The sequence below is a fragment of the Petaurus breviceps genome, unplaced genomic scaffold (assembly GCF_028583685.1).
Source record: "Petaurus breviceps papuanus isolate PSGF00001 unplaced genomic scaffold, PetGlider_PUasm1.0 90769, whole genome shotgun sequence".
Classification (NCBI taxonomy): Eukaryota; Metazoa; Chordata; class Mammalia; order Diprotodontia; family Petauridae; genus Petaurus; species Petaurus breviceps.
This window is the reverse complement of record NW_027187341.1, coordinates 12128631-12137200: the sequence shown is the minus strand read 5'-3', so window position 1 is coordinate 12137200 and position 8570 is coordinate 12128631. Positions and strand designations below refer to the sequence as shown.

Sequence of the window (8570 nt, the reverse complement as noted above, 5' to 3'; positions counted from 1 at the left end):
ACTCTGCCAACTCTGTTAGCCACCTTCCCAAAGGTTAAAATCTATGAGCCATCCTTCCACTTTGCTACAATTTCCTTTTGGCGTCTTGTATTCTTTGTAATGAGAATGTCAAGACAAATATGATTCAGTTCCTCAAATCCCATGTCTACATATTGGTTATTGGATAAGGAATTGACATTTGGAGAAGCAACAATTGTTAATGTTTCTAGATTGTCCAAAAGCTATATAATTCTTAGTTCCTTTTATGGGCTTTCCCAAAACTCTGCCACCATCACTACAAAGTTGGAGGAGACCGAAAAAGACAAAGAACCTAAGTTATATGAGAAAGAGAAATCTAGTTTTTGGGGTTTCAAAAAGAAAATGAAAATAGAAAGATACAATTGGAAGAGGGAAGGGAAACAAGTTGCAATATAATATAAATACAGCAAAATATTATTAAGGCATTTCACTGTGACCAGGCTTCCAAGTAAGCCTAGAATGTTTTGTGTGCTGCTGTACTGTGCAAAGAGACATGACTCCTAATTGGGACTGAGGTTCAGGTCCCCTGGACTGTAAACTGGAATAGGTCACTAAACAGTTATTAACCCAAAGGATCACTAAGTTCTCATTTTTAAAGACCAAGCAAACAAAAGACTAGTTAGGAAAAGAAAAGTTGGAAAGGGATCCAAATTCAAGATGGGGGAAACAGCTACAAAGCACAGAATCAAAGATGGCTGATGAGTCTGAGTAGATTAAGGTTGAACAGTTGCTTTAATGCCTCTTTACTTCAGGTCAAGGCTTTGTTTTGCCTGGCTCCAGGTCTATACAGGAGTCTCAACCCCAGCTTAGAGCTGAATGTTTTTATGGTGGTGTTTTTCCTAGAGCTACTCCAGCTTCACAATAGGCAGGAGATAGTAGTTTCTTCTCTAACTGCTGTCTTTTGGGAAAGTCACATTTTTTACCCAATGGCTGGCTTGATCCACCAGTCCACCAGCACTTCCCCCAGCCAATGGTGGGAGAGTTGACCTGGGGCTATGAAGGATGACAGGAAATGACTTAAGATGACTTTCCTGTGTGTGAAATAAGAATGCATGAGATGGGGAGTTTCCCCTGAGATGTAAAAGAATGTCACTTGAGCCATTAAGGATTCCTTTGGCTGCAATTTTGGCTGCTTATTTGTACCACTCCAAGGTCTATACAGGAGCTTTTCATGAAGAACAGTGGAATGCAGACCCAAGAAATGGAAAAGATTCATGAATACTAGACTTGAGCATTAAAATTGAGATAGAAGTTTTCAACAGAGAGGATACTCACAAAAATAACAGATATGAGAGAGTGACAAGGACTAAGAAAGAGTAAGTCTAGCTCTATTCATATTCTATTGGAAAAGAGGCATACATAATTTTATAGACTTTATATTATGTACTTAACTATGTAACTTCCTTACTATTTTTATTTTAACATGATCCATCTCTCCCCACCCCAGGCTATTTCCCTGTATTTTTTAGCAGTAAAAAATCTTTAGATTACCTTGAATAAGATAATTAACATGAGGATAAATGGGGATGATGTAAAGGAGTTATTCAGTAGAAAGACAAACTAAGATATAAATATACAATTTTCTTCTTTTTAATTAAAAATGTTTCTTTTTTAAAAAAATGACTTTTATATGCATCTTTTTTTTATAACACATTCGTTTTCAAATATCCTGCTTTCCCCTACATAGGAATACATCCTGAATTTAGCTGGAGTCTCAAATCCCATTGGTATGGGACTATTTGGTGGAGATCAATGCCCTGTACTTGCATGAGGGGTGGAGTGGCATTGGTGGGAACAAGAGGGAGGAAAGATTCAGTCTCTTTGGGTTCTTCTGGCTTCTAGCTTAGAGACAGAAGACAGATAATGCCAGCCCCACTTCAGGTTACTGAAAGAAGAAAAAGGCTTTGGAAAAAAGCCAATATTAGAGTAGTTGGCAAGTTCATAATGCCCCATCCCCCAGCTTGCTAGACTAGAGATTTCAAGGAATTTCCCCTTTAGGTAAGATCTGGGGGACTCTCTCTTTCTCTTTCCTTCTCTCTCTTTCCTTCTCTCTCTCTCTCTCTCTCTCTCTCTCTCTCTCTCTCTCTCTCTCTCTTCTGCTGGCCCCTTCACTGAGGTATCTCATCCTAATGGGAGAGCTCTCTCAGTTTGTATTGTCTGATATATGTGCTCATATATATTTCCATTTTGCCACTGACTTAGATAAATGAGTTTCTTTCTTATTTGTCATTTGTGTTCATTGTGGAACTAATATCTGGTGGGGAAGTCAATCTTCGGATAAAGAGCTTGGAGTTCCTCCTTTTCTCTTTAAGAAATAGCAATCAGAAGTTTAGCTTGAGCCTAAAAATTATATCCCTTAGACTAATAATACATAAGGGAGGGGAGAGATACAATTCTAGCATAGTACCTCCTCTCTTCTTGTTTCCCTTCCTGGCTCCCTTTAAGTCTCAACTAAAAGCCCATCTTCTAGAGGAAATCTTTCCCAAACTTCTTAATTCTAGTGCTGTCCACCTATGATTTCCTTTTTATCCTGTATATAGCATTTTAAAAATATATTTATTGTCTTCCACATTAGATTGTGAGCTCCGTGAAGGCAGGGATTGACTTTCGCTTTTTGTTGTATCCCCAGCACTTAGCACAGTGTAGGTGCTTAATAAATGTTTGTTGACTGTTTGATTGATACTCTTCTATGACCCAAAAGTCCCCCAGACATAGAACCCAGCTGGACCCAGGAGTTTTGGGAGAAAGAGAGAGACAGAGATACAGAGAGAGACAGACAGACAGAGACAGAGAGAGAGACAGAGAGAGAGAGAGAGAGAGAGAGAGAGAGAGAGAGAGAGAGAGAGACAGAGAGAGAGACAGAGAGAGAGAGAGAGAGACAGAGAGAGAGAGACAGAGAGAGAGAGAGTTTGTTTGGTTTTCCAATGTCACTCCCCTTTGAGCAAGCAAAGGAGGGGCAATTTGATACTTGAGTCACTAAATGAAAATGTAGAATACTCTGGAGGAAATTTGAATCCAGAAATCATAGCACAGAGAATGAACTCAGGATTTAGTGTGAGCTAGAACTCAGGAGATCTGGTGATTTCCTTAGAATCATATGTAGAGATCTCTGACCTCCTGTGTCCACAGCTAACACATCATGGAACAGGGTGAGTGGATTCAATGGGCAATCTCCATCAAGGAACCAAACCATCAATAATACTTGTATCCCTTGTTGAGCACAACATATCTGTGTTCCCACAGCAGCATTGCATCACTTCCTCTCACTCCCCAATCCAAAAGCCTTCCTATTCCCTGAAGCAGGGAGAAGGGGCTATTGTAGAGGGAGGGGGGCCATTATACATTAATTTAAATATTCCACAAGTGTGAACTATGTTAACCCATTATTAATGACCATGTTTGAAAACACCAGTTATATTGCCACATTCTCCAGGAGGGCTATAAAAATTAACTTCGTCCGTGTCCTAGAGGGCCCATACAACCAGTGGCCACCAACCTGTGCAATGTCTACCTAACCTTAAAATCTTACCACCAGCTGATGCTGGATGCATTTCCAGAGGCAGGTAAACAGAAGCCTGGGATCTCTATGCAGAAATGTTACACTTAAGGGCCATTGAAAAGAGAGACCATCAGTACAAATGTGAGAACCATCACCTTATGATGCTACATCAATTATATAGTATACCAGAGACCATATGCTCGTTTTACTGCTGCCCTCTTAGTGCTACTAATTTCTCAGTATTACAAATCACAAAGGCTGTATGGCTGTTTGGCAGTGACCTTCTTTGTCATATTGACAGCTTCTTGATACCTCATGGTTTCTATGGTTGGTGTTTTACTGTAAGCTCTTCTAGAAATGTATCTCTTCTATTCCCTAATAAATGGTCTTGGCATTTAAAAGAGAGCATATTTAGTACTTTAGATGCAAGAAATCTAAATATGAGTCAACAAACTGAGACAAACGTACAATGGGAATGAAGATACTTTACAGTTCTCTAAATAATAGTAGTGTTTGGCAATATATGCTGATTTTGACAGCAAACTGCCTTCTAAGTGATAGAATCAGAAGAATATTTCTTTCAACTGGCTTTCTGAATTAGTCAAACTATGACATAGCAGAGAAGAATTCTGTTAACTATCATACATGTGCACCATTTTTCATATTACAATTTAACAATCATGAAACATGATTGAATGAAAGCTATGTCCATTTTATCGTGTTTTACAGCATGCATAACCTTTGTCTGAAGAAATCTTTTTTTTTGGTATGATATTTCCTAAAAGAAATCACAGAAAATGTCTTCCTACAGCACTCTAGGTATGAACCAAGTTATTAGATTCTGGAATTTGAGCTCATCAAAGATATACCTTGTGTGTGTGCATGTGTCTGTGAGTGTGTGTGTCTGTGTGAACCACCCAGGCTGTTTCCCTTGTTTCTTCCTGCTATTTGTAAACAAAGACCAAGAGAGTCACTATCAAGAAACGTCTCTTCTTTGAGAAATACACAGACTGAACAAATCTTCTGGGGCCCAAGTCCCATGGCAAGAAACCCCACAGAGATATGCAAAAAAACATTAGTGAAAGAAAAAACAAAAGCCTGGAACTGTGATGGGCAAAAGGGTCACTCAAGGACCACTGTGTTGGCCATATCTGCCACTTATATCATGTATTCCAGTGATGGCAGAAAACTTATATGATATGCAAAGACCTGCCTTAAGTCCGAACACAGGCCAAATTTCAACAAGTCGCCAGTGGCAGGGAAACACTTGTGTGAGGTATGCAAGATTAAGTGGCAGGAGTAGGAAGGTAGCAGCTGCTGCCGACTGCTTTAAGCAGGGCAGTGACTTTCCTATACTATGGCTTGGGTGTATTTAGGATGTAAAAATTGGTGGAAGCAGAACTTCTTTGTTGGTGACATAGGCTGACCCAATCATACGACCACTACAAAGCTAGTTGTCTATGAATAAGAGAAAGCTCAGGATGATCTTCCTGTGAGATGGTGCAGTTGTGGAGTCTGGTACTCCCGAGTGCCTTTCCCAGTCTGACAGTGCCTTATTCCTTTGTGTTGTCTGTGTCCTTGGAAAAGCTTTGGATACTAACTAATTCTGTTAAACTGCCTGATCATGAGCGAAATACACTGAAGAGATTTGGTGATGATGAATCTATGCACAGCAACAGCTGTGTGCAAGGACACTTTCTGAACTGTTCCTTCTGGCTTCAGTCATGCCTGTGGCAAAAGTCATGGGACCCTGGCATCCTGCCGCTGTGTTCATACCCAATTCTTACTGCAACCTGTATGTGTCAAAAGTTTGGGACTCCAAGGTTCCTATCTTTCTCCTCTTAGTAAATGGGTTAGATTTAGTCTCAGGGGGACCTCTCCCTATTCACAGTTGGTAGGGTCTATTTCTTCTGTTGTTCCTAACTATTGTTACTGTGTCTTCTGCCTTCTGTAGCTTCCACCATCTCTGCCAGGGGAAGGAAGAAAATGGCTGTGCTACCTACTTTTGCTGACCTTAGAAAATTGGTCACAGATATATTTACCAAAGAATATAGATTTGGCTTAATAAAATTGGATCTGAAAACACAATTTGAAAATGGCCCAGAATTTATAAATTCAAGTTCAGCAAACAAGTTACAGGCAATTTGGGAACAAAATGCCAATGTTCCAAATATGGCCTGACATCCACATGAAAACAGAACACAGAAAAGATGCTGGGCACTGAGATAACAGTTGAAGATGAGTTGAAATGCAGCTATAAATGGACAATTGATTGATCCTTTTCACCTACCAGAATGGAAAAAATGCTAAGATCAATTCAGGACAGAAATAGGAACATATAAGTCTTGGTTGTGTCATGGGTTTTTATATTTCTGCACCTTCAATATGGGGCATCATATTCTTGGCTATGAACTGCCTGGAGGGCTACCAAATGGATTTTGAAACTATAAATGTCAAGAGAGTCAGACCAACATTGCTATGGTTGATGAATTCCAGCTTCATACCAATGTGAATGATGGCACGATGTTTGGGGCTCTATTTATCAGGAAGTGAACAAGGAATTGGAAACTGTTGTCAATCTTGACTGGACAACTGGAAATAAGAGAACCCTAGCTTTGGAACAGCAGCCAAGTATCAGATGAACATGGATGCCTCTTCATCTGCTGAAGCGAACTCCAGACTCAGAGGCGGAGATTACACCCACAATTTAAAACCAGTTGATAACTTTATCAATTTTGCTGGATGGCAAGAATGATAATGCTGGCAACCACAAGTTTGGTCTAGGACTGAAATTGCATGTACAATGATTTAATTTTAAACTAGTTTTGCAAGGTAGTTACTGTTCAAAATTACTGTATCTTTCTATCTTATATGCTGAGAATATAAATATTATTATGCATCCATGATATTAGACCTACAGAATAAAGATGACACAGCTTTAAAGTGTTATCCTTTTAGAGGTAACATGCCTAATTCAAGAAAATGTGTTCTTTCCTGGGAATTTTCATTTTGGAATCTCTTTCAGGTGGTGATGGGTAGATTCTTTCAATTTCTATTTTGCTCTCTGGTTCTAGGATATGAGGGCAGTTTTCCTCAATAATCTCTTGAAAGATGTTATCCAAGCTTTTTTTTTAATGAAGAAATGTGAAAGACTTAGCTATTCTCAGCAATACAGTGATCCAAGACAATCTCAAAGGACTCATGATGAAACATGCTATCTCCAGAGAAAGAATTGATATTATCTGAATACTAACTAAAGCATACTATTTTTCACTCACTTTCCTTCCTTCCTTCCTTCCTTCTTTCCTTCCTTCCTTCCTTCCTTCCTTCCTTCCTTCCTTCCTTCCTTCCTTCCTTCCTTCCTTCCTTCCTTCCTTCCTTCCTTTCTTCCTTCCTTCCTTCCTGCCTTCTTTCCTTCCTTGCTTCTTTCCTTTCTCTTCCTTCCTTCTTTCTTTTTTGAGTCTTATACAAAATAACTAACAAGTAAACGTTTTACATCATACATGTATAACCTATATCAGATTGCTTACTGTCTCAGGGAAGGAGGGAGGTGAGAGAGGGAGGAATAGAATTTGGAACTCAAAACTTAAAAAAAATTTTGAATGTATTTATTTATTTTTAGTTTTCAACATTCATTTCCGCAAGATTTTGAGTTACAAATTTTCTCCCCATCTCTCCCCTACCCCCCACCCCAAGATGGCAAGAATACTGAATACTCCTTCCCCCAATCTGCCCTCTCTTATATCCCCTCCATTCTGCCTTACTTTCTGGTAGGGCAAGATGGATTTCTATACCCCATTGCCTGTATGTCTTATTTCCTGGTTGCATGTAAAAACAATTTTTTTAACATTTGTTTTTAAAATTTGGGGAGATCAAAACTTTTAAAAAATGTTTAAATCGTTTTAATATGTAATGAGGGAAATAAAATATTTTTTAAAAAGAAAAAATGTTATTTAAGCTCAAGGTTTTATGGGGATATATGGTGATTACTACAATGGGTTTCTTAAGGATTAAAGCAGTGCATTAACCACTTTTTAAAAATCTAGAGTAGCTTCTAGGAGAAGGCAATGGCATATAGGCATTTAGAAAATGTATCCTAAACAAATTAATGAAAATTTGACTTCCTGAGATTTCATGATCTATTTAACTCAACTTGGTTAGCTATCAATCATAAAAGGGTAGAAAGAAATCATTCCTTGATGGAGTACTAATTTAAATGAAAGGAGGATGGTTTCTTTTTCAGTCAGATCTTCAAAAACTATTCTAGCCTTGATTTCTGCAAAAATACATTAGGTGTCTACTTTGTACCATTTTGGTATGATCCCAGGTTTTTTTTTTTAAGCAATTGGGGTTAAGTAACTTGCTCAAGGTTACAGGGCCAGTTATTTCTGGGTGTGGTGCTAAGTATCTGAGCCCGGATTTGATCCCCAGGTCATCCCGACACTGGAGCCGGTGCTCTTACTTGCTGTGCTACCTGGCCGCCCCAATCCCAGGTTTTTTTTTTTTATGAGGAAGTACTTAATTCCCAATTCTTGACATGGTCCCTTTTCTTTCTACTGAGTTACAACAACAAAAAAGCAGATCCCCCACTACATTGCCCGCCCCCCAAGTAATCATTCCTTTGCTTGAAGACACTCACTAGCTCCTGAAGCAGTTCAATTAAGTAAGGGACAGTTCTAATTCAGGGGAAAAAATCTGCTCCTCTATAAAGCCTCTCTCCAAATATTGCTCCTGTCTTTTGGGGGGGACCAAGGAAAACAAGTTTCACAGGATAGCCCTCTTATGCCACATGACAGCCCTCCAAACATTTTAAAATGGCAGTCCATCCTTATGTCTCACTCTTCTCCCCTCTCCACCTTAGTCTTAAGCTCTGCTACAAGTTCTCCTCCAGACTAAAAATTCCTAGTTCTTTCATATGGTCTTTGCATGGTATGGTTCTTAGCGACTTCATCACTCTGCTTCCCCCACTTCTAGTTACACTGTGGTTTGTAAATGTCCTTCAAAGGTGATGACCAGAACTAAGCTCAACACTAAGTTGTCAATCCAGAGCAGA

The 8570-nt window shown here is 39.1% G+C and overlaps 1 pseudogene; it reads left to right on the top strand.

Moving 5' to 3' along the window:
- Nucleotides 1-5503: 5503 nt before the first annotated feature.
- LOC138146755 (non-selective voltage-gated ion channel VDAC1-like) lies at nucleotides 5504-6707 on the top strand (annotated as a pseudogene).
- The last annotated feature ends 1863 nt before the right edge of the window (nucleotides 6708-8570 follow it).